This window comes from Stomoxys calcitrans, chromosome 2 (genome assembly GCF_963082655.1).
Source record: "Stomoxys calcitrans chromosome 2, idStoCalc2.1, whole genome shotgun sequence".
Taxonomy (NCBI): domain Eukaryota; kingdom Metazoa; phylum Arthropoda; class Insecta; order Diptera; family Muscidae; genus Stomoxys; species Stomoxys calcitrans.
In genome coordinates, this window is record NC_081553.1 from 237,790,920 (window position 1) to 237,816,323 (window position 25,404).

A 25,404-nucleotide genomic window follows, 5' to 3' on the forward strand; every position below is an offset into this window, starting at 1 on the left:
TCATATGTAAATTTTCTTGGTTTTGCGCAATTTTACTGAAATCTGGAGCTCTTTCATGTATTTTTCTTCTCAATTGCTATTTCAGTAACAACCCAAACCGAGCAATATTAAGGCATAGCTTGTATATAAACCAATCGCCCGATTTAACCTCGTTAGTTTACTAACAGAAATTTTTAGCCGATTTGGCTAAAATTCGTTTTTAGTTATTAGAAAACAAGTAAAAAGGCGTTAAGTTCGGCCGGGCCGATTTTTAGATACCCATCAATTCGGGTATATATGTAAACCACCTTTCAACAAAATCCGGTGAAAATTGCATACCTTATGTCCCATAGCAGTTATATCGAAATATGTTCCGATTTGGACCAAATACTAATAAGTACAAGTCATTGTTCAATTGTGTATAACAAAATATTGGTCTTTTTAGTAGATATATCTAAAAATAAACGGATCTGAACCATATACGACACGGATGTCCAAAAGCCCAACATAAGTCACTGTGTCAATTTTCATCATATTATAAATCATCGGATTATAAATGCGCCTTTTATGGGGTCAAGACTTTAAATCGAGATATCAGTGCATATGGCAGCTATATGCAAATCTCGACCGTTCTAGACCAAATTGCAGAAATATGTGGAGGGGCTTAACTTAACTCTCTGTCCCAAATTTCGGCAACATCGGACAATAAATGGACCTTTTATGGGCCCAAAACATTAAATCGAGAGATCGGTCTATATGGCAGCTATATCCAAATCTAGACCGATCTGAGTCAAATTGTAGAAGGATGTCGAAGAGCCTAACCCAACTTGCTGTCCCAAATTTCGGCGACATCGGATAATAAATGTGGCTTTTATAGGTCTAAGACCCTAAATCGGAGGATCGGTCTATATGGCAGCTATACCCAAATCTGGACCGATCTGGGCCAAATTGACGAAAGATCAAATTTCAGGGAAATCGGATGGTAAATGTGGCTTTTATGGCCCTAAGACCCAAAATCGGCGGATCGGTCTATACGGGGGTTGTATTAAAATATAGTCCGATATAGCCCATCTTCGAACTTAACCTGCTTATGGACGAAAAAGGAATCTGTGCAAAATTTCAGCTCAATATCTCTTTTTTAAATACTGTAGCGTGATTTCAACAGGCAGACGGACGGACATGACTAGATCGTCTTAGATTTTTACGCTGATCAAGAATATATACACTTAATAGCGTCGGAAATGGATATTTCGATGTTTTGCAAACGGAATGACAAAATGAATATACCCCCATCCTTGTGGGGGTGGGTGGGTATAAAAAAACTAATTAACTGATACTAACATTAAAACATGGTTCCAAATGGACTATACCCAGTACTGATTTTATAAATCCTTACACATTTGCACTGAATCAGATCACAATTCGATTCAATATTTTCAAGCCAATTTGACTATTAGAATGGCCCATATAACCAGGATTAGATACGCGGCAAGCTTAAGTAGCATTTATGCTTCATTTTTATAAATGACTGCATGGATTCCCTTTTGACGGCGGGTGTATTCGCAGTAGACGCCCATTCGATATGAATAAAGATTAATTAAAACAACATGAAAATTAAATGAATAAAATCGTTGTTTTTATGCTGCGAATTGAAATGGAAAACACCCAACCAAATCACAAAACAACGCCAATGCATATGTAAATATAATAAAATTTAACAACAACAATACAAAAGGAAAACTGCAAACATATCACTAGATATACATATCCTTGCACTCTCACACACGACCAGCACACGTAACACAAATGCTCACATACATGCGGCCATAAGCACTTGCACACATGCCACTTAGAATGCTTGCAAAGCAAAATATGCATGCAAAAAAGCAAGACATATCGCAGGTCAATACCGACTATAAAGAACATTATTTGGCAAGCAAAAAAAAAAAAAAGAAGCATTGCCTCCGTACAGTACATCAGACATGCCCTATCACATGATGGCTTACTTTATTGAGAAAGTATTTGGAGTATTTATCTCTTCAGCCCATAAAGGGCGCAATTCTTACTCGATTTGGCTAAAATTTTACACGACTTTAACATTCAATTCAATTATGGTTCGAATTGGACCATACCTTGATATAGCTCCAATAGCATAACAACTTTTTCTTTTCTCCTTTGTTTTCCTAAAAAAATTTTCTGCTACATGAAAATGGTATCAAAAAGTTCGGACTTCCTTAAGATGGTCCATGCAATTTGCCGAAACTTTTTTAACAATCAAATAACCGTTATTTTCAAATTACGTGAGTTACGTATGTTCTATTTTCGATTTTTATACCCACCACCTGACGTCTGACCTAAATATTATTCAGATCGGACTATATTTAGATATAGCCGCCATATAGACCGATCTCCCGATAAAGGGTCTGAAGCCCATAAAAGCTTTATTTTTTAACCGATTTCGCTGAAATTTGAAACAGTGGGTGGTTTTAGGTCAGCCGACATCTGACCCAAATGTGGTTCGGATGTGACCATATTTCGATATAGCTGCCATACAGACCGATCTCCCCATAAAGGGTCTGAAGCCTATAAACGCTTTATTTTTTTGCCGATTTTGCTGAAATTTGAAACAGTGAGTAGCTTTACGCTTCCCTACATCCGATTTAAATATGGTTCAGATCGAACTGTATTTAGACATAGCTGTCGTGTAGAACGAAAGAACGAAAAAGAAAGCTTTATTTATTACACTATTTTGTTGAAATTTCAAAATTCAACAGTGACTTATATTTATCAGACCACCCAATGTCCGCGCCGAATTTGGATGAATAAGTTATCCAATTTTCAGCGGATTGTGACGAAAGGGGGATTACATACATACCCGAGGTGGTGAGTATCCAAAGTTCGGCCCGACCGAACTTAAGGCCTTATTACTTGTTTTTTCTCTTATGTTTGAACACATGTCTGTTATATATGTTGACAGTTAAAAGGTAAGTCGTGTTTTGGTGTTCTCTTCGACTTTTTACTTTTCAAAAAAATGGATCAAAGAAACTGTATTAAGTTCTATGTAACCAAACAGCGCGTTTCAGAAGAGATTCGAGGTTTGGAAAAAACGGAATAAATTGCAAAAAATATATCTGAGGGGGATTACTTTGAAGGGGACATGGTAGTTATTGATGAATAAATAAATACTATTTGAAAAATTTTATAAAAACGGTTATTTTTTGGTCAGACCTCGTTCGTAATTCTGAACATTGTAGAACGGTGTTTTGCAGCGTAGGGAGCCACTGCAGCACCCATCGTGTAAAACGTAGTCGTAAGACTTTTTTTGTTGCATCCGTAATTTATTACACCACAGTTTTTGGCTAAATTTACAGTTGTATTATTTTTACTTTCCCCTTTTTGCAATCGTTTTTATTGGTTTTCTACTTTGTTGTGTTTGTTGTGTTTTTTTTTTTTTGCTGGCCACTCCGTTTGTGTAAGTGAATTTGGATGGCAAATGTTGGTGAGAGTGTGTGTGCGTATGTGTGTGTGCTACACGGATATAGAAACATAAGCCGGAAATAAGTGTGAAAAAATAGAGTTTATTATTAAAAAAGCGAGACCATAGTTCCACAAGAGAAATGGAAAATGGAAAAGTGCATTCTCAAACAAAAGCAAACGGGGATATTTTATTCATATTTTGTATTTTTTCCGCCAACACTTTACGGAAATCAAGTGCACTTTATTTCCTAGTCATATATTCTGGCCTGCGAATACACATTCACACCACGATCGGGCAAGGGGCACTGAGCATCGAGAATCGGATGTGTGACGGTGGCCCACTTGTTCCTGGCCACAACATTGCAAGGTTATGGCTGGAAATTTATGTTTGACAACAACTTCCGTTCGATTGTCTGTCCATCGAAGTGGATCGCGGAGAGAAGGGTTCGCGGCATACAAAAAGTTTAAAATATTTTGAATATCAGAATGTTGGATAAATTATTTTCAAAGTATTTCCATAAATCGGCACAAAATTGCAAGTTTTTGGGGATCTAAAAACATTAACCCATTAACGATGCATGGTTAGAAAATACTCTTAGATAGAGCTGTCTGATAAATGCGCTTAGAAAGGCTACAGAGGTCAGCATTGGGCAATACATTTGCCTATTATTTTAAAACACAGTGAAATGCTTTACAAGATCTTGTTACATGAATTTATTTATTTGTTTATTGTTGTGAAAGGACAGCTTGTAAATAATCGAACAACTTCCCTAAGAATTAAGGCCACTTTTCCGGTGTTGAATTGCCAGCCAAAATATAAAAAAACACAACTGTGTCCTTAACGTCAGAATTGAGGAGTTTTCTTCATGGAAATTTCTAATGACTATGTTAATGAGAAATTTTACACATCCCTGACACCTATAGCATGCCTATGAGGCGGCGGCGGCGAAGGCGACTTTAAGAAGTGAGGTCCTACACAATGATGATTTTAACACCATGTTGATCATCCTCTTTTGACACCACACCAAACTCATAAAGTAATTATTAAGCACTTCAAACATGTGTTGAAAGGAAATCGGAAATTTGAATCCACATTTGTGCGAGTCTGGGGAAATGTGTTTTGTTTCCCCACACAAATACATGTGTATGCGTGTTTGTGCCTTGTTTAAATTGTATCCTGTTTGCAACAAGAAGTACTTAAGGCTTTTATTTATTCAAGTGACGTATGCAATCCGGCCTGAAATCTTCCAAACTCATATGGCGCACACTCATCTTGGCTTGTCACTGTTATCTCTGTCTTTGGCGGTGTTAAGAAACCCTCCTGTTACGTGGACGTCACATAGCTCAAATCCGAAATGAAAAATCTATTGGCAGTAGTAAAAAATGGCAAGCCTTTTTACTTGCGAGCAGGGCGACTTGGAATTATGGTTTCATGACATTTGGTTATCCTACCTTTAGCCCAAGCTAACAGAAAATGGTTGGCTGAATGAGTGAGTATCGCCGCATTGGGACTGTCGACCCAAGTTTTGCTGGCCGTCATCAAGAAATAGGGCAACAAAACCTGAAGGACTTTTCCTTTTTCATTTCGATTTTCTCGGCTGTGCCGCGGGTGTATGTGTCCGTCCGTCCTTCCGTCCATCCGGCAATGACAAACCCAGCCAGGTATGAACATTTTTTTTATGCGCCACTAATTTCTATTCAAGTCACATGTTCCATAAGGCCAAGCATTGTTGGTTACTTGCCAATTGTGTCCAGTGGTCTTTTGTTGCCATTGTTCCCGTATGACATTGATAACCTAATAAAGGTCTGCTCTGAACGATGCGATGTGCGTTTGTTTGTGCCTCTGTGAGGATGGCACAAACGAGCTGTGGGCCAGAAGAAGATCTAAAATAACATGTTGGTTTTAAAGCTCTGCCTTCATATTCCCCTCGTATAAATTCCATTTAAGACGTACGTTTGTCCATCTGTCTACCCCCACCACAAGGCCAGCCAAAAGACAATGTTTTAATTCATTTCTTCAAATGTTTCCTGGAAGTTTTCCTTTAATTTATTATCTATTTTTTTTTTTTTTGCTTTGCTTTGCTTCATGCTGAAGTGAATGTCTGTCTAAAGTCGTGTCTGATACACCATAGCTCACATACGTAGTTCTGATGTCTCCATTGACAGAGACAGGACTTTGAACAATGCTACCTTTTATGTAATGGCGAGTGGGAGAGAGAGAGAGAGGGAGTACAGAGCCATTCAATAATTATTTTATTTTACATAAAAAAGATTTTCATTTCTAATGGTTTGCATTGATGGTTGTAATATTCCACTAAATAACGGTCCCATTAATTTATCGAAGGGATAAATAAAACTCCTGTTGACAATTTTGGTTTTTTGCTGCACTATTCAGGTAATTTAGAAGATATGGCAATATTTCGCAGCAATCAGCAAAAAGAGTGTTCGCGTACTCAAAAACTTGAACACATTTTTACTGATAGTCCGTTCGTTTGCTAGTTAGAGACGAAAAACATTTGGAGAGTTTTGTTAATGTGAGGCTGCAAATTTCCGCTTGAGGTTTCTCCCCAGCAAAAATTTCTTTCTCTCCTGCAAATTTTCAAAACTGTTACTGGAAAGGTACGCGAAATCACCTCATACTACGCAGTAATCGGTAAACAAACAAAAAACAGCTGATTGTATACTATCAACTGTTTGTATTCATCGGGTCGATAAGTTACTAATCAGCGCCCATCTACCGCTTAAGGGTCATCGACAAGATTAGGCAATAAACATATTTCATATTTCCGGAAAAGCAAATTCCTTTTACAAATGATACGATAAATTGTAACCGGAGCAACCGGAAAAGCAAATTCCTTTTACAAATGATATGATAAATTGTAACCGGAGAATGAGAAACCGGCTCTAAATGTGGTTCAAATCGGATCTAATATGTTTAAAGCTGTCATAGAGGCCCGTAGCGCAGAACTTAGCATGGCCCGCCTGTGACGCTGAGTGTCTGTTTTAGCAGTGGTTTTTCCCTCCTAATGATGCATATATTTGTTAAGTACAATGCCATACATATAATGGAATGTTCATGGTCAAATTTGGATTAGCTGCCAAAGAAGCATCTGTCCATTTAAACCTTTGATCACAAGGAAGATGAATTTCTTACCTAATTTTGCTAAAATTTAGAAATGAGTTGCATTGTACGTCTTGGTATCCCTACACGATCACTTGATATGGCCCGACTCTCGACGTCCGATTTTGATGAAATTTTATTTATTTATTATTTAAAGCATTGACATTGACGCAGTAAGATTTTCGACAAAATCATTTTTATACCCTCCACCATAGAATGGGGATATACTAATATCGCCATTCTGTTTGTAACTCCTCGAAATATTCGACTAGGACATTATAATGTGTATATATTCTTGTTCGTCATGACATTTTAAGTCGATTTAGCCATGTCCGTCCGTCCATACGTCCGTCCGTCTGTCCGTCCGCAGCGTTCGAAAGAACGCTTATTTTCGAAGGAGTAAAACTAGCCGCTTGAAGTTTTGCACAAACACTTCTTATAAGTGTAAGTCGGTTGGGATTGTAAATGGGCTATATCGGTCCATGTTTTGGTATAGCTGCCATATAAATCGATCTGGGATCTTGACTTCTTGAGCCACTAGAGGACACAATTTTTATGTGATTTGGCTGAAATTTTCCATAGGGTGTTTTATTACGACTTCCAACAACTGCTGAGTATGGTTGAAATCGGTCCATAACCTGACATAGCTGTCATATAAACCGATCACGGGTCTTGACTTCTTGAGCTCCTAGAGGGCACAATTTTTATCTGATTTCGCTGAAATTTTGCGTGACGTGTTTTGTTATGACTCCCAATAACTGTGCTGAGTATGGTTGAAATCGGTCCATAACCTGATATAGCTTTCATATAAACCGATCACGGGTCTTGACTTCTTGAGCCACTAGAGGGCACAATTCTTATCCGATGTGGCTGAAATTTTGCACGAGGTGTTTTAGTATCACTTCCAACAACTACGCTAAGTATGTTCCATATCCTGATACAGCCGCCATTTAAACCGATCTGGGATCTTGACTTCTTGAGCCTCAATTGGGCGTAATTATTATCCGATTTGGCCGAAATTTAGTAGAATTTCTCCCATGACCTTCAACATATGTGTCAAATATTGTCCGAATCGGTCCATAGCCTGATATAGCTCCCATACCGATCTCTCTATGTAACTTCTTGAGACCCTAAAGTGCACAATTCTTACTCGAATTGTCTGAAATTTTTCACAGTGACTTCTACTATGGTCTCCAACATTCATTTCAGACCGGACCAAAACTTGACATAGCTCCAATATTAAAGCAATTCTTTTCTCTATGTCCTATGTTTACCTAAAAAGAGATATCGGGAAAAGAACTCGACGAATGCGATCTATGGTGGAGGGTATATAAGATTCGGCCCGGCCGAACTAAGCACGCTTTTACTTGTTTTACTTAAACATTATTTCAGCAAAAAAACTGTAAAACGGTTTCCACTCTCTAAAAATTTCAGGAAAATTGCTGACTTTTGATAGTCAATTTTCCATGAAAAAAGTCATGTTTGAGGGAAAATTTAAACAACACGAGGAAAATTTTATTTAACTAGTTTTGTTCCTAACTCGAGGTAGAGTTTTCCTAAGTTCCATGTTTAAGTGTTTTTGGACCCATTCGTCCTTAATCACTTCGTTTTGTCTGCATTTTCACTAAATTTTAAACTTTCTAGCGTAGCATAGCTCACTGATAGTAGGGCGAGTCATGATAATCTTTTATGGCGAGTAGATTGACGTTGGCTATCGAAATCGCGATTTATAAGGCCTGGACCGACCTGGAGGTTAACAACCATACGAAATGAGTACCAGCTCTGCATGTAAAATGTTAGCAGCTCTCTCTCCCTCTCTCTCAAGATTCATTACTTACTCAGCACAAAGAAAATACGAAAAAGTTGTGATTGATCATGGCGTTTTAGGCAATGTTGTAATGACTTTCAATACAAACTATGCGAAAAAAAATGTCCAGGCTTAAACTGTTCCACCTAAAATATTTCACCATTAGTATTAATGCAATGACCCAATGCTGTATGCTAACATGTGTGTTAGAATAAATGATTCTTTGGCATCGGCAGGGATACTTATCATTCAATAAAAAGTATCATATGTTTGATGAATGTTTCTCCACAAGTGTAAGTATGTGTGTGTGTGTGTGTGTGATTAGTTGACTACATTGCCAGTATTTTGAACAATTAATTAAATTAATTTTCATTAGAGGCCCATGAGAAGGCCTAGCAAGAACGCCAGCCATTATTAACAATTTAATTGTGATTGCATTGCGTGCGTCTAGGAATGCTACTGACATCTCTCCAACAGATTTTAATTAAGAACTCTGTACTGCGTGTGTGTGTGTGTGTGTGGAACGAAAGCAATGAGAAGTCAAACATGTGTTGGTGAGTTAAGACAAGTCAGTCAGATAGATGTTGAAAAGATAACAATTTTCATAAAGAAAATTTGTTTTAGAAATCACACATCTTGGAATGTGCTTAGCCATCAATCATAAAACAAATTTTTTTTGCCAAATTAAGAAGGCCAAGATGAAATTCGGTGAAAGCGTGTTTTGCTTCCCCCGGGAATGTGGTATGAAGAAATCGCATTAACTGCACAAATGATCAATTGACTTCTGCTACACCTTTCCAGAGTAGGGATAAGACGCTCAGATTCCTTTCATTACATTTCTCTTTTCTAACGAAGCAGCTCCCCGATAAAGAGAACGCTTACTACTGAAGAAGGTGTTGCCCGTCAATACTCCCATAATTTGGCAAATCCCATTTAACCACAAACTCTTCGAGGCAACAATGTTGCAACTCATTTGAGAAGTATTCGAGGAACTGAGCAGCCACTTCCAGAGAATGCATTCAGCCCTCGACATGGAGACTGAATGCAATGCAAGCATCCTCAACCACAATCAATCATGTATGCGCCGCATCCTATGCACTCAAGGATTTCCTTGAGGTTGGTTGACGTTGAGATACTGCTGTGTTCTTAGGAGGCTAATGCTAATGTTGCCCATGTCCATGGATGACTTTGGCTACAAATCGACACCTTTGTTGGCTGGTTGTGTCTAGCCTTTGTCTTCGGTTTTCTTAGCGAAAGAATGGCGGTGGCGGTTGTGTTAGTGGCTGCCACATGCGTGTATTTGTAGGTGTGAAATCCCATAATGTGTAAATGGTAGATCATGCATATCCTGTTGACGTCCTTCACCAAGGGGTATTTCTATTGTCGAACGCTCACACAAAAGTTTGTGTAAAAAGGACGCCGCAGTTGGTTGCTCCTATTGTTTGCCATTGTAGTTGCAAATGGTCGTGCTGTGCCTTTCGGCCTGCATATCCCTAACTGTGTATTAGGTGTGTGTGTGTGTGTGAAGGTTTTTTTTCGTGTGTTGGTGCTTTGTTATCCTTGTGAAACATATGTTGGGCAAATGTTAATAGACTCATCAACACCACGTGGTTTTTGTAGCGTCATATCGCTTACAAAGGGATTGGTTTACATTTTGAAAGGATGTCTTGTTTGTTGACAGCTTGATTTGTGTACAAGACTGACTTTGCTCTTTTCTTTTTCATCCTCTCAAGGAACAAAAAGAGCATTCCTTTGATCGAAGACCTTTGCGTATCGCTCATAATTATCGATAATTTATTGGTGTGCGGTGAGCAGCATTCTCTGGCATTGAAGAGCAAAAAGGGAACAACCTCTCGGTTCCACCCATTGCCAGCTGCTTCCAGCTCTCACTCTCTTCCTTTTGAGATCTGATAGCAACCTCAAAATGAATAGAATCTAATAAAGTTGATTTTATTACACAAAAGCAACCCAAAAAAAACAAAAATATTTTCCTTTTTTCCCCCTCCCCACTTTCAGGTTCCCTCTGGCCGCAGACCGCAATATGTTCTTAATAAAGTTCATCACAAGTATTTTATGGCGAGCTCATTTCGTTTTCCTAACTCCAAGAATTTATGACATTTATTATGAGTACTGTCACCAGAAACCAAGAGATAAGCAAAACGAAGAGATATCTCCTGCTCCGACTGCATCTCGCCAACACAACGCAACACAACACGAGTCCTTTATGCGAATCCTTGCTAGCAGAACTTGTGAAAAAGTATCTTGTCTAAAGTTTGTCAGAATTAGTCTGTGTCCTTTTGTTGAATGACTGTGGGAATGGTGTGGGTGGTAGTACAATTCATGTGTCACTTTGGCAAGGAAAACAGAACTGTGTTTGTGGATTTCCGTCTTTGTCCGGGTTTGATACTTTAATTAGCAATAATTCCCATAACCATAGCAACTACCTGGCCTCGACTTTAATCTCGTCAAACCTTGCAGGGCAGATGGAATAAGAGTGATGGCTATCCGGTCATCTAGCATTGTCTTGTAGAGAGTTAGTACGCCCTAGGCTTAAGACCATTCCAACTTAATCTCCGACTGCTGTGAATGAAACGCTGCAATTTAATGGTACATGCAATAACTTAGCCTGAGGTTGCAATGTGGGTGCACCCTCGGTTCATTCGCTGCATTCAAGCGATGAAATGACCTGTGTTTGTTGTTCTCTAATGATTATTGGCGACCACAGTGGTTTTCCATGTGGGCGGGGTAAGTAGCGCAATTTACGGATTATACCAGTCTAATGGCTATAATAAGATTGGAAACCTAAACGCTGAGATCAAGGACTGAGGCTGAACCGTTGCAAGAATCCCACTCCAAATGTAGCAGAGGAATCAAGAAACAAATTATCGCATTGATGGCCTCTCATCGTTTAATGGCTGAGACGAACAAATAAAACGATAATCAAAGAAGCTAACAATGCCTCTGCTGTTGCTGCTGCTGGAAATCGCTGTTCAGTATTAGAGTGTGATCCCTATTCCCAGTGGATTATTAGAAAAGTTCTGGCACATAAATCTGCTCCATCCCGCTGTGCATTTGAAAAGCGTTGCCAGCAACACGTGGAATCCAACACCCACCTCCGGCAGCCAGGCAGGCAAGCAAACACACAAAGGGCAACGGCACACATCCCCATGAGCTGAGAACAAGAAAGAGTGTGTCTTTGTGGTATGCAACAATTCAATTGTGAACAAAAACCATTATCGAAATATTATCGATTTGGAGGAGGAAGGAGGGGTTGGTATCAAAGTCAACACACACCAGCAGTATATGCAAATCAGTTTGAAATTAACATTCAACGTAACCTAGACAGCTGGGTGCACAGCAGCCGTCCGCTGGTGATAATACCCCCCGGCATTTAGGAAATGTTACCTGTTATCTTGCCGTCAGCAGCAACACACTGCGTAGTGGGTAGAGTCGTCCCCCCGTTCAGAGCGATAAATTAAAGATATACCCCTCCTTACAAATGCAGTCTTTGTTCTGCAGCAAGACAAAATCAGAAAAGAAGACTTCTTTTGGGAAATCAGCCAGTCTCGGCTCTCCCTACGCATTCTCTTGTTACCTAATTAAGCTGTTAACTGCATCTAAAGCATTAACTGCTTTTTTTTGGAAGGAAAATTGCTGTGCTTTAATCATCACCTAATCTTAATTAATAAGGTCAGCCAATGTTGTCGCAGGGTGCAAGCAATAGCAGCAGCAGCAGCGTTTGCCAGACACTTTCACAGCATGTTTAGCGGCTGCTACAATGGGCTCTGCGGCAATGTTCACCGATGTCAACCTGTGTCCCAGCTATCTGTCTGTTATCACCTGTTTCAGATCTCTGCACGTTTATCATCAGTTTATCTTAGAGTCATAGTCGGTGTCGGTCGGTCGGTAGGTGAGTGTGTGTGTGTATGTCAGTTGGCAGCATCGTCTGGAAGGGGCAAAAATGTTGATTTCTTCAGAATGCTGTGTAAAAAGACAGTTTGGTTTTTTTTGTGTCTTTCTTCATGGCTTTGTATTTTGCTTTCTTCCCTTCTTGACCTACTACAAACAATTTACATTTTTAATTACAACCAATCAATGGAGCGACAAATCTGAGGCTGTTACCAATGACACCTAAAAGACACGATATTTCCCAACACTCGATGACGGTAACAGGTTCCTCCGAATCCAGAGTTGAGGCATTGTTAATTAGGTGTCGAAGTTTGCTTAATCCAAATCGAAATGAAAACAAGTTACGATTTGAACATTACCAAGTGCGCAAGAAACAGCTTGAGATTTGTGGCTTAAGCCCCGAAAAACTCAAGAATGTCTTGATATGATACTTAAGGCGAAAAGTCAAATGCAGCAACACCTCCTCAATATGGCAATACAATTTAACGGCTGTTATTTTTTTGATTATTGATAATGGAGGGAAATACAAACATGGATATTGCTCCTCAATAAATTCTCCCCAGGGGGATTTCAGATAAGAATAAATAAAATGTTAATGTATTTATGCGGCATACGTTGTTCATACTCATGACAATATCGCTTACTAACATATACGAGAGCTATAACAACAGTTAAGCTGATTCCAATAACAATGATATCAAGAAAATTCTATATGAAGAATCTTTCCATAAGTATTGTAATATTAGTTCGAAACCTGAAAACAAACATATGGCATACATTTGAAAAAAAATAATTATTTAAATTCTTGCAATTGCAATAGAACATGGCTACAGGGTAGCTGACACGAAGTTTTACCTAGAAATCACTGCTACATGATGCTTGTTTTATTGGCAGCTTATTATATTGTTTACAACCTACCAAAGCATCTGCTTCTGATTTTTTTTTAAAGAAAGTTATTCAGAGTTCAAGTGTATTGATATGATTGCGACATATTTATCTGCAAACCAAACTAAACTATTGTTGGCGAATTGAAACAACTCAAAGTATACCAAATGTTTGTGTATCGTACTTTAATGACACTGATAGTGTTGCCAAACTAAGCCTCTAAATGCATTTAAATTGGTTCAGATTCCGATATTAACTTTATTTCATGGATTTGCCAGAAACTTTGTTCGGATTGTTTCATAACCCACATAAACACCTATGCCGTAGTCCAGCAAAATCGTTTCATAATTAGTTTACATTTATAGGATAGGTGTAGAGTACTATATAGTCGGCACCGCCCGACTTTCTTTACTTGTTGCATCAAAATATTGTCCTATCTGTACCATATTGGCCAAAGATTTCAAGAGATAAAAACACTTTAACCCGGCCGACACGGGATCACTATGAGCACCACACAGGCTGGAAGTTTGAGATTCGCCTTGCATGGTGTCCATAGTTATCACGGAAGCTTAGCTGAAAGCTACCGGGCGCGTCCACAGGTTGCGGATAGTGGAAAGCTTCGTTTTTATACGGAGTAGCTGCAAATGCGGTCGGCGACAGTCAGCGATATCAAGAGGAGAGTCTCAGTGAAGGGTGACACTAGCTGTTAATCAAATGCTGAGTGCCAATGATGCTCGAGATGACAAGGTGAGTGATTGGCTCCTTCAAATAACCAATGGTCAACATCAGCGTCTGTTCCTAGGTTAGAGGATGCTGGAGGCGGGCTTCGGATCTTGAAGCAAGCGGCTCGAGACAACTAGGAATACATCTGCGATCCCACAAAACACATGCGGTTGGGGCGCTGGGTCAGTAACCACGCCACGGAAAACTATAAGAATAACTATCAGAAACAAAGGAATAGTAAAAACGTTGAAGACCCATGTAAACGAAAAAAGGATCATGATTTGCGGATCTGCACCTGGAATGTTCGCACTCTCTATAGAGAAGGTGCTGGCGGATGTGTTGAAGAAGTACAAGGCAGATATTACCGCCTTACAGGAAGTGCGAAGGACTGGGAATGGCATCACAACAACACCAAAGGGTGATGAACTATATCTATAGCTGACATGACACGAGGCATGAATTTGGCTGTAGATTTGTGGTTAGTTGGAAACTGAAACACCTTGCCTCAAGTTTTACACCGGTGGAGAGGAGGCTAGTCAAAATTCGCATAAAAGCAAAATTCTTCAACATCAGACAAGAAGGGACGAGCAAACCAAGAATATTTTCTACGAGCGTCTAGAGAGGGAATACGACCGCTGCCCCGCCTTGATATTGAAATCGTTCTGGGATATTTTAATGCGACGATAGGGATGGAAGACATCTTTGGTCCAACTGTCGGAAAGTTTAGTCTCCACGAGATAACGTCCGATAATGGGTTGAGGCTAGATTTTGCTGGGGCAAAAAACATGGTACTTAGCAACATCAGATTTCAACATAAAAATATTCATAGAACCACATGGCTGTCACCCGATCAAAACACGAGGAACTAACTATTGGTTGCCCAAAAAGTAATTGCGGATTTTTCATATAGTCGGCGTTGACAAATTTTTTCACAGCTTGTGACTCTGTAATTGCATTCTTTCTTCTGTCAGTTATCAGCTGTTACTTTTAGCTTGCTTTAGAAAAAAAGGGTAAAAAAAGTATAGTTGATTAAAGTTCATTCTAAGGTTTATTAAAAATGCATTTACTTTCTTTAATAAAATCCGCAATTACATTTTGGGCAACCCAATAGATCACGTTTTAATAGATGGAAGGCATTCATCCAGAGTGTAAGATGTAGATCGATAGATCGATCCATAGAGCGAATATAGATTCGGATCATTATCTTGTTGCAGCAAAGATTCGCACCCGTTTGAGCATGGCTAGGAAAGTACAAACTAACACTGCACGGAAGATGGACAATGAAAATCTGCAAAAACAACAGATGACAATGCCATACTCCACTCGACTGACCTAACTGCTTGACGAAAGCACTCCTCTCACCGATACTTAAATTATGTTTTTCTAATTTGCGGCTATCTGATATATTGATTTTAACACAGATATATTGATTTCAATTTTGTGTTGCAATTTCACCCATTCCTGGTTCATGTCTCGGTTAAAACAACGTTAACTCCACATCCTTGTATAGTGGTGAGTATAAAATCTGCTCTATATTTTCTCCTTCTTACCTCATTTGCTCCAAATGTACAAAATTACAATAAGTTCTGTTACATTGGATTAAGGATGCACAAGAATTATATTCACACAAATGATTCCTTAACTTGAGAATAACAAATTCCATGACTGTTGTCAGCCACAAATTTGTCATGGAAAATTCTTCATTATTTGCATACTCGATACGTTGTTAGTGAAAATACCCTTAAACGACAATCGAAATATTTGAAGCGCATATCTAAGAATTCCAAGAAATTAAATTAATGTTGGCTTTAACCACCAAGTGCACCACATTTGTAAGGACATACCTTTAAATGCTTAACGAAATGTAGGAAACTCAGGACGATTTTGATTATCAATAATCAAGATGTCCATATAAATTAAATGTCCTTTAGCACCTCATACCACAAAACAAAAGGCAAAATTCTTTAGTATGGAATTTTTAGAGCTATTTGAGAAATGAGAATCTAAAAATATGCGTTAACTTTTAACCTCAGATAGCCTTCGTCATCATGATGAAGGAATCTTAAAGTGATCACAACATGGGATTAGCACTTCGAAAGACAGATACATGATACATGGCCTAATGCCCAGGTAGATATGGCATTTCCCACTCCACTCCACACCATTCCGCCATATGAAGTTGAATGTTGCGCATGCAAACACATACCGGCATTCCATGTTACCTGGAAATGAGCCATAACCAATGTCGGTATTTTCTTGTTGATATTTAATCCAATTAGTTTTGCCATTGTGCCACAATAATCAACGACGACGACGACGATGATGATGGCGAACGAATTCAAATCAATTTGAAAAACTTATAAAAATACAAATTCAAAACTCTGCAGATAGAATAAATGTTTCGCTTTTCCCAGCCGCAGCACAATGTCGACACTCACACTCCCTTCCGGCACATGGGCACGCACTCAGCACAATTGTTTTAATCAGTTTCGAATTTGTAATTCAAAACATTCCATATTGAAAATAATTCCATTCAGTGCCGGTGTATGGCTTTCATCTGAAATTTTTAATTAAATTTGTGTAACCAGCACCAAAACACGATTTGGAGATGGGCCATGGCCATGGGTCAAAAGGATGACGGCGATGGCTGATGCTGGTGATGAGGTGCCTACAACGAAAATATTTGAAACAAAAACTACAAGCGAACAAACAAACCCTCGACTGACTGAATGGCTGGCTCACTGGCATGGTCAACTTTCGACAATTTAGCCTTCAGCTCTCTTTCACCATGGAAAGGCATGCAGAATTGGACACATTAAATCAATTTTCCGATATCGAGCGCCACCACAGATTTTAATTGCAATTTTATCATTTGTCATAGCCGGTGGGGACGCGGTACTCGCATTGCATTTACATGACACTAGAACAGCTGGTGTACGAACCCAATGGCAGTTGTTGTCAGTGGAACTTGCGTCCATTTCAATTCTTTTCCATGATCGTTTTTCAGATAGTTGACCACATTATGGAATTGTTGAATATGAGGTCAGCACTGCCACCTATGGACATTGCCACAACCGTGATACTGGGAGGGGGTGACAAGCACTTTGGGGAATTAGGCAATTTGGGAAATGGCAAACAGAAACAAAATGTTAAAACAATTACAAATTGCTTTGTACACTTCTGTCCAACTTGGTGGGAAACATTTTAGAGTGACAACCAAAAGAGGGGGGCAAATAAAAAAATGCTCTCATAACAAAGAATTCGTTGATAATGTGACAATAAAAAAGTGTCATACTGTTCAGGGATATTTTCACAAATTTTGACACAAATCCACATTTACAATAATGTCCAATATAGGAGTATTAAATTAAATGGAAAACAAATATACCATAGTGGGCTCAGTTTCTGGATGGGGTGTGTACATGGATGGCCATTACCAAATGCAATATCATTTGAGAAACGTTGATCTTTGCAGTAGACAACATTTTTTTTAAGCAACAAAATGACACTGAATCTTCCACTTCGTAATCATTCGATATAGCTTGTGTGGGGTTTAGTGGATTATAAATTTTATTACTTAGTCCTAGCTGAAAGGAAGTAAGAAGGAGGTCATTAAAGCTTTTGGTGTCAAAACGGGACACATAGGACTACGAGCTCACTTTATTCTCGACAACTAAAGACCTTTTAGTGAAACACTATGCTACGAAAGTATGTATCGCTTGACAAAAAGTATAACAATACAATCTGAATCCCACATGATCTTTATTGAGCTATGAGTTTGCTCGAAATTTTAAGGGTCATTTAAGTTTGAATGTTAGATGTACTCCATTCTTAAGAGACTTTATCAGAGCCCAGTAGATCCGAGGATAGTGGTTAGTGGGTTTAGGGGGTGGTGAATAAATTTCATGCTCTACTTCCAAATACCATTCGTATGAGCCCCATATCGGTAAATGTTAAGGGGTATGAGGTGGTCCCCCAGACCCTTAGCCCGGAAAACCCTTGACCCTTGCTCTACTCTCAAATACCATTTATTTAAGCCCCATATTCCCAATAGGTTGAGGGGACTTTTTGGAATGAGTCATCCCCCACACACTTGGCCCCAAAATTGGTTATCAAATTCGTTTTCTAATCTCAAATAACTTTCATTTGAGCCACATATTGCCATTGTCAGTACATTTTTACTCTTTGGGGGTGTTTTGGGAAAGGGGAGGTGCCCCAAATACATGGCCCCACTTTGGATATCAGATTCATATTCTACTTCCAAATACCCTTATTTCAGCCCATTTTGCGACATTGTCATGGTCGGGAATGGGAAATAAATCAACATCGGGCTCTACTTCCAAATATTATTATTTTGAACCCCATATTGCCATTGGTCTCAAAATTAGATAACTAACTAACTAACTTAGATAACAAATACGTCCCATTTGGTTTTTTTCCATCTCCTTTATTTCAAACGAAAATGAGAACTAACAAATAAAAGCGGGCTAAGTTCGGCCGGGCCGAATCTTATATACCCTTCACCATGGATCGCATTTGTCTAGTTCTTTGGATGAATTTTCCAATATATATATGAGCAACATCAAGTTATTGACTGATATGAACCGTACTTGTCATGACTGTTAGAAGTCATAGAAAAATAACCATCTTCAAAATTTCAGGCAAATCGAGTGAAAATTGCGCCCTCCAGTGGCTCAGAATGCCAAATTGGGAGATCGGTTTATATGGTAGCTATAACAGGTTATGAGCAGATTTGAACCATATCTGGCACAGTTTTTGGAAATCATTCCTTGTTGGAAGTCATTCATGAAGTGAAGACCCAAAATCGAATTTATATGGCCCATGGCCGATTTGGCCCACTTCCAATCGCAACCAACCAATACCAATAAGAAGTATTTGTGCAAAATTACAAGCGGCTAGCTTTACTCCTTCGAAAGTTAGCGTGCTTTCGATAAACGGACGGACGGACAGATGGACGGACATGGCTAAATCGACTAAAAATGTCATGACGATCAAGAATATATACACTTTATGGGGTCTTGATGCATATTTCGAATTGTTGCAAACGGAATGACGAAATTAGTATACATCCATCCTATGGTGGAGGGTATAAAAATTAGGAGATTGATATAACATCCCCATCCCCCCCATCCGAAATGTGGATACCAAATTTTTGTTTTTAGGTTACTATAAGGGAGCAGACAAAATTTCACTTAAATCACATCACTAGAGATGGGCGATGGGTAAATACCCAAAAAGTATATACCCGATTAATTGGGTAAATACCCGGGTATTTACCCATGTATACCCAATAGCTGGGTATTTATGATTATGCAGATATCTTGGGTATAAAAACATTTTCCAAACTATTTTTGATGATTTCGTATTCCTTGTATTTGTATATGATTTCGTATTCCTGACCATATGATCTCATAAAATCGGATTTTAGTTATATATAGCCGCTGTGTAGACGGATCTCCTGACTTAATGTCTTGAGGCAATAAATTAGTCATTTTCATACGATTTCGATGAAATTTGGCACAGTGAGTTCTGATATATATTTGAATATAGCTGTCCTATAGAACGATTTTTACAAAAGTCATTGTGTCAAGTTTTAGGGAAATCGGGCAATAAATGTGGCTTTAATGGGACCTTAAATCATTAGATCGATCTATATGTGGGCTATAATAAGAGACAGACCGATCTGGATCATATTTGGCACAGACTTCGGGAAACTTATTGTGTCAAATTGCAGCAAAATCCGATTGTTAATACATCTTTTATGAGCCTAAGACTCTAAACCGCAAGATCGGTCTATATGGAGACTATATCAAGATATAGTTCGACAAAGCCCATTTTCAAACTTAACCTACTTATGGGCAAAAAAAGTATTTTTGCGCAAAATTTCAATATTATGGTTTTTAACAACTGTAGCGTGGTTTCAACAGACAGACGGGCGGTCATCGATAGATCGTCTAAGATTTTTACGAGGACCAATACATTTTTTTACTGTTTTTTTAATGAAGCAAAAGGAAATGACAAAATGAATATGCCCCCATCCTTGGGTGGTGGGTATAAAAAGTTACAGTTAAAATTGCCATTATCATAAATACATTATAAAAGTAAAATTCGCAAGTGCCAGGTTAACGAAAATCGAAGATACTGTGGAATCTCAGCTGTACGGTTGAATCTTCACACCCGTTTTCATTCATTAGCGTCAACGTTGGTCATCCAGGCTTATCCTCGAGAACAACAGATTTCCTCTGTAGTATTTGAAACATCATCTGTGGATCGGTGATGAAATAAAGGGGACTACATGTCCGCTTATGAGGTTAACTTGACATTTTGACACAAATTCGATTTTGTGATTGTCTGGTTTGAGACAAGTTTTTTTTCTCATTTAGATTTCCCTTAACGACACGGTGTGAAATTGTGGATACAATGGAAGGAAGTTAAACGCATCGATGTGGGAGGAGAGACAAATGGAAATGCATAACAAATATGATGCCATAAGAAAGAAGTTCGAGTAAGAAAATAAATGACTCCCTGGCTGGCTGGTTGGCTGACTGGTTGGTTCGCCCGATCGTCTGGGCATGCAACAAATGTTTCGTTTTTTTCGAGCATTTGTTTTATGTCAATTGCTGGCTGCGATGTTTTAAGCAATCGCATTAAAAGACGATGGAAGAGAAATCTGGGGAAAGACAAAAGCCATAATCAGATCAGATGGAGCATTTAGCGTCTGCGGCATTGGTTGTTGGAAATCCAACTGGGAGACGCAACACGTTGGTTAGGATGTGGGGGTTTAAGTCAAACCCAAATGCCACCCGGCAGGGAAACTGTCTCCCATCTACATTTGGATACTTGTCTGCATACGCAAGAGTGAGTGTATGTATGGGTGTGTGTGTGTGTGCGTGTACTTGAGCCTGTAATACATGGACTTGTGGGTTATTTGGTTTGGGGGCTTTTGAGGTTTAGAGGCCGATTTGTGACTACAATCAGCCATGGCTGAGTGTCACTGTCACTTTGCCTGTCAACTTTCGACAGGGTTTTGATTCTTAATATTGTCTGAGTGTTGTTGCTGTTGCTGTTTTTGTTTGTTTAACATCATCGTGTATCAAAACAAACCTCCTCTGGGCTTCTTTGGTGGGTAACGTAAGCCAACGTAACGCTGTGGTGTAATGCCAAAATGCGGGCTCCTCGCCGCTTTATCGGCAGATATGAAGGCATGTGAACTTAATTGTAATAATATTTTGTCGCCTCTGTGGCAGTAAGAAAGAATGGATGGACGGACGGGCGGACGGATGAACGGAACAGAACATTCGATGCAATGTGACACTTTCGCTTAGCTCCAATTACGTTGACGATTATGTCAATAATGCCCTAATAAATGCTATTCGAGTTTATTGACTCAATGTTGCCAAGAGAATTTCTTTTATTAATCTCGTTAATAAATTGACAAGCGAAACGTTGTTCCGGCTCCAGCCAAGTATTGAGGTTTGTTCGCATGCTTTCATCAATTTAATGATTTTGGGCCTAGGCTTCTTGCAGCAATTAATTGTGGTAAATCTGTTGCTTTAGCCTTTGAACAAACATATTTAAATATGCACATACATATGTTCTTGAATTGGACACACAGTGACATTCACATTAGGGTTGGCCGTACAGAATAACCATTTTTGAATTGAGGACATCCCGGAGGAGTCTTTGTGGGAGTCTTCGCATCTCCATCTAAAACATCGAACGTTTTTATCTGTCACTTTGATAGATATATTCAAATCATGTCCGACTTTGACAACATTCAACATGAGTATGGAGGCACCCAAAAGCACGAGCGGCTCTATTGAAAGCAGTTAACAAATACCCCTTTAACCTTTCTGTGCACAATGAAACTTAATTTAGCTAAAGCATCCAAGTTAAAGTCCGATCAAAAAATGTTCATACCCGTCACCTAGATAGGGGTATACTAATCCATTCATTCCCTTTCTAACACATCGAAGTATTGATCTGCGATCCTTATAGTCTTGGCATTCTAAGTCAACCTAACCATGTCCGTCTGTCTATCTGTCCATCTGTATAGCGGTCGAAGGTGTAAAGATATCCGCTTCCTATTAATGTATTAAGGACGAGGGCTGTCCAAGAAGTTTAAAATTTTGCCGGATTTTTTTTTTTTTTTTGAAATTTCATCTAAATTCTATCTATCTATCTAAATTCATTTGTCTACATTATTAGTGGATTCTGCCTGGCCGAACTTTTTACTTGTTAGAGACTGTAGCACTTCTTCGATAGGCAGACAGACCGACAGGGTTAGATGTTTAAGATTTCTTAGACGATCAAATATATTTACACATTAGGTTAGGTTAGGTCAGTCGATGCCAAAATGATCTTTTGGTTCTTGCGTTAGACAATCCATGGCGGCAGTTCATTTCCTTCTTTTTAAACGAAATAAAATTGCCTTTTCAGTTACTGGTGAGAACTTCATATAGCCTTGGCTCACGGACTCTTTTGACTCGCCCAAATCTTGCAAAGAACCATTACCCCTTACGAATAGAAAATTTCTCAAACGACATCCCTTCCACCATGATACGTGAGTGCGCAGCTAAATTCCATTTCGTTCATGATTATTCTTCCATTCCAGTGTAGAGGAATTTCTCGCGGTTTGAGGTCGCGGTACTTGAGACTAATTAAAATGGCTGAGAAGCGTGCGTTTACCCACAAGCATGTTCGTATACTGTGTGCTTTGAGGCAGCATTTATCTCCGATGACGGGATAATCAGCCCGATGGAAACATTGAAATCGTTCATGTAATGTATGGATTGATGATAATGCTCTGACATCGTCCTGCAGCACTTGCACACGCAACTCTTTGGGGCGACCAAGAGACAAGACAATTGGTTATCACATGACCATCGAAAGACTTGTCCATCCATTGCAAGCAGAGTATTTTATTGACACCGAAAAAGGGAACCACAGCCTGGTTGCTCTTATCGTCTAGCTGCCATCTGAGATGGCTGGGGAAGCCTGAGAGCAAGGCACAGGTTGTCTTTTCATGCAACTCTCTTTGTCAGCATTTCTTGGCAGACCTGGTAAGCGAGTTCCCTTGAAGCACTTCCAAACAATTGGAATGAGGCCAAGGTACAGAAGCGCCTGAATTACGAGTGACGGCGTCGCAAGTGACACAAGTCATAAATTCCTTTGGGTATGTACAAGTATATGCCCTGCCATTGTTACCCGTGTGCACATTAAAGAGGCGGTTCTCAATGGACTACGTGTTCACGTTTTTATCAAAAGAGATCGCTTTGTTTGTCGTTTTGTTTTGAGAATTTCATTATCAGGAATTGAATATCTCTCTTCGATTGTAATAGAGTTTACTTTTCGATTTGTCAACTACTCACACAAATCGAGCAAATTTTGTAGGGGGAAGGCAGCGAACATGTCTATTTATTTCCATGTTTCGTTGTTGTTTTCGAAAATCCCAAAATGATTTCCACTCGCCGTGCTAGGAGAGGAAGTTGTTGCATGCCACAGACACTGCAACAAATCCACAGAATTTTCGGAGGCGCCATTAACTATTTTGAAGGACCGATAGCTCATTTCAAGGAAGCCCAGCTGCAAGTGAGCACATTACAAATCCATTTCACATGGAATACCACAAATGTTGGGACAGCTCCTTTCACCCCCATTCATGTGGATGTGATCGGGGGTTGATTAACGCTGATCGCGCATTTCATACCAATTCTTCGTTTTGATGAACCACCATCGGCAGATGCCTACAAGGAGAGTACTTCTGTCCACAGCCACCTCTCGAGTGGGAGGAAGTAATGGACGTTGTTTTTGTTTTATGATCGCACTTTTATATCATTTGAGATTAATATCTTCGCTTCTTGACAACAGCCTTTTGACAAACAAAAGGATCCACTTGCAAACAAAAACAAGAAAAAGGAGCACTTGAGCAAGAGCAATAAAATACAATACTTTTCCAAAGAGTGAGTACTCATAAAAATTATGGTCATAAAAAAATTAACAACACAACCAAACAACAATGCCATTGAAATGGGCAATTTAGATTCGCTCACACACACACACACATGCTCACATACACAGAGGAACACTAAAACTTTTCACTAGATACACAAGGAATTTTAATTAAGAGCAGATTCACACCTTCTACCACAAACAAATGAAATGAACATTTTATGATAACTATAATGACTTTTATGAGGTTTTGTGATGAGAAAAAAAACAACGTTTAATGGAAAAAATCCACTGCATTGGTTGCATTGACCACAAAATTAAAGAACAACGGCGCTTAACGCAAGTACACTATGACCATTCGACTATTTTATGACTCTTCCGACAATTGTTGCATGGACAGAGGCATATATGTTTATATCACAGGCTACAGGTACTACTGCGGCACCATATGGCTGGCGTTGATTGATGATTGAAGCCCTCTTAACAACTGTTGAGTGTTTTTGACACCTTCTAACTTCATAATCAGCGGACCAGACTGCCTGATTGAGCTGTGAGAATATCATCGACAGATGTAAGCGCCACAGCATTCCCATTTACCATTTGCTGCAGGAAGTGTTGGTAACTCAAATCTCTCCCCATCGGCGCCAATTCTCAATAAATATAAACAAACAAAGTCTTAAATAAAAACTCTTGAAATATTAATAAGCACCACATATCCAAATGCCTATTTTGATTTGATAGAAAATGTCTCTTCAAGTTTATAAACCAGAACATGGTTTTCGAGAAAGTTTGCGATATAAACTCCAGAGCACTCATTTTTCTACCTATTTCAAATAGGCTAATCCAATGTCCATATGCATGGTATAGAGAACTCTAAAACCAAACATTTTAATTTTGCATCAACAGCTCCTTGGCACGGTTGGTAATGTGGTAGCTAAGAATCATTTCAAGCCATTTTAGTCAATGGAATTTTTCATTAACTCAACGATTGGTTGAAGTATGAAGAGAAACCAATATTTTCGAAAAATATACAAAACAAGTAAGTAAGCGTGCTAAGTTCGGCCGGGCGGAATGTTATATATCCTCCACCATGGATCGCATTTGTCGAGTTCAATGCGTGGTATCTCTTTTTAGGCAAACAAAGAACATTGAATAAGAACTGCTATGCTATTGGAGCTATATCAAGTTATAGTCCGATTCGGACCATAAATGAATGCTGAATATTGTAGAAGTCATTGTGTAATATTTCAGTTCATTCGGATAAGACTTGCGCCTTGTAGGGGCTCAAGAAGCAAAATCGTGAGATAGGTTTATATGGGAGCTGTATCAAGCTATTGATCGATTCAGATCATATTAGACACGTATGTTGAAGGTTATGTACAAAATTTCTCCCAAATCGGATGAGAATTGCGCCCTCTAGGGGCTCAAAAAGTCAAGATCCCACATCGGTTTATATGGCAGCTATATCAGGTTATGTGGCGATTTGCGTCATACTTAGCACAGTTATTGAAAACCTCATGCAAAACTACAG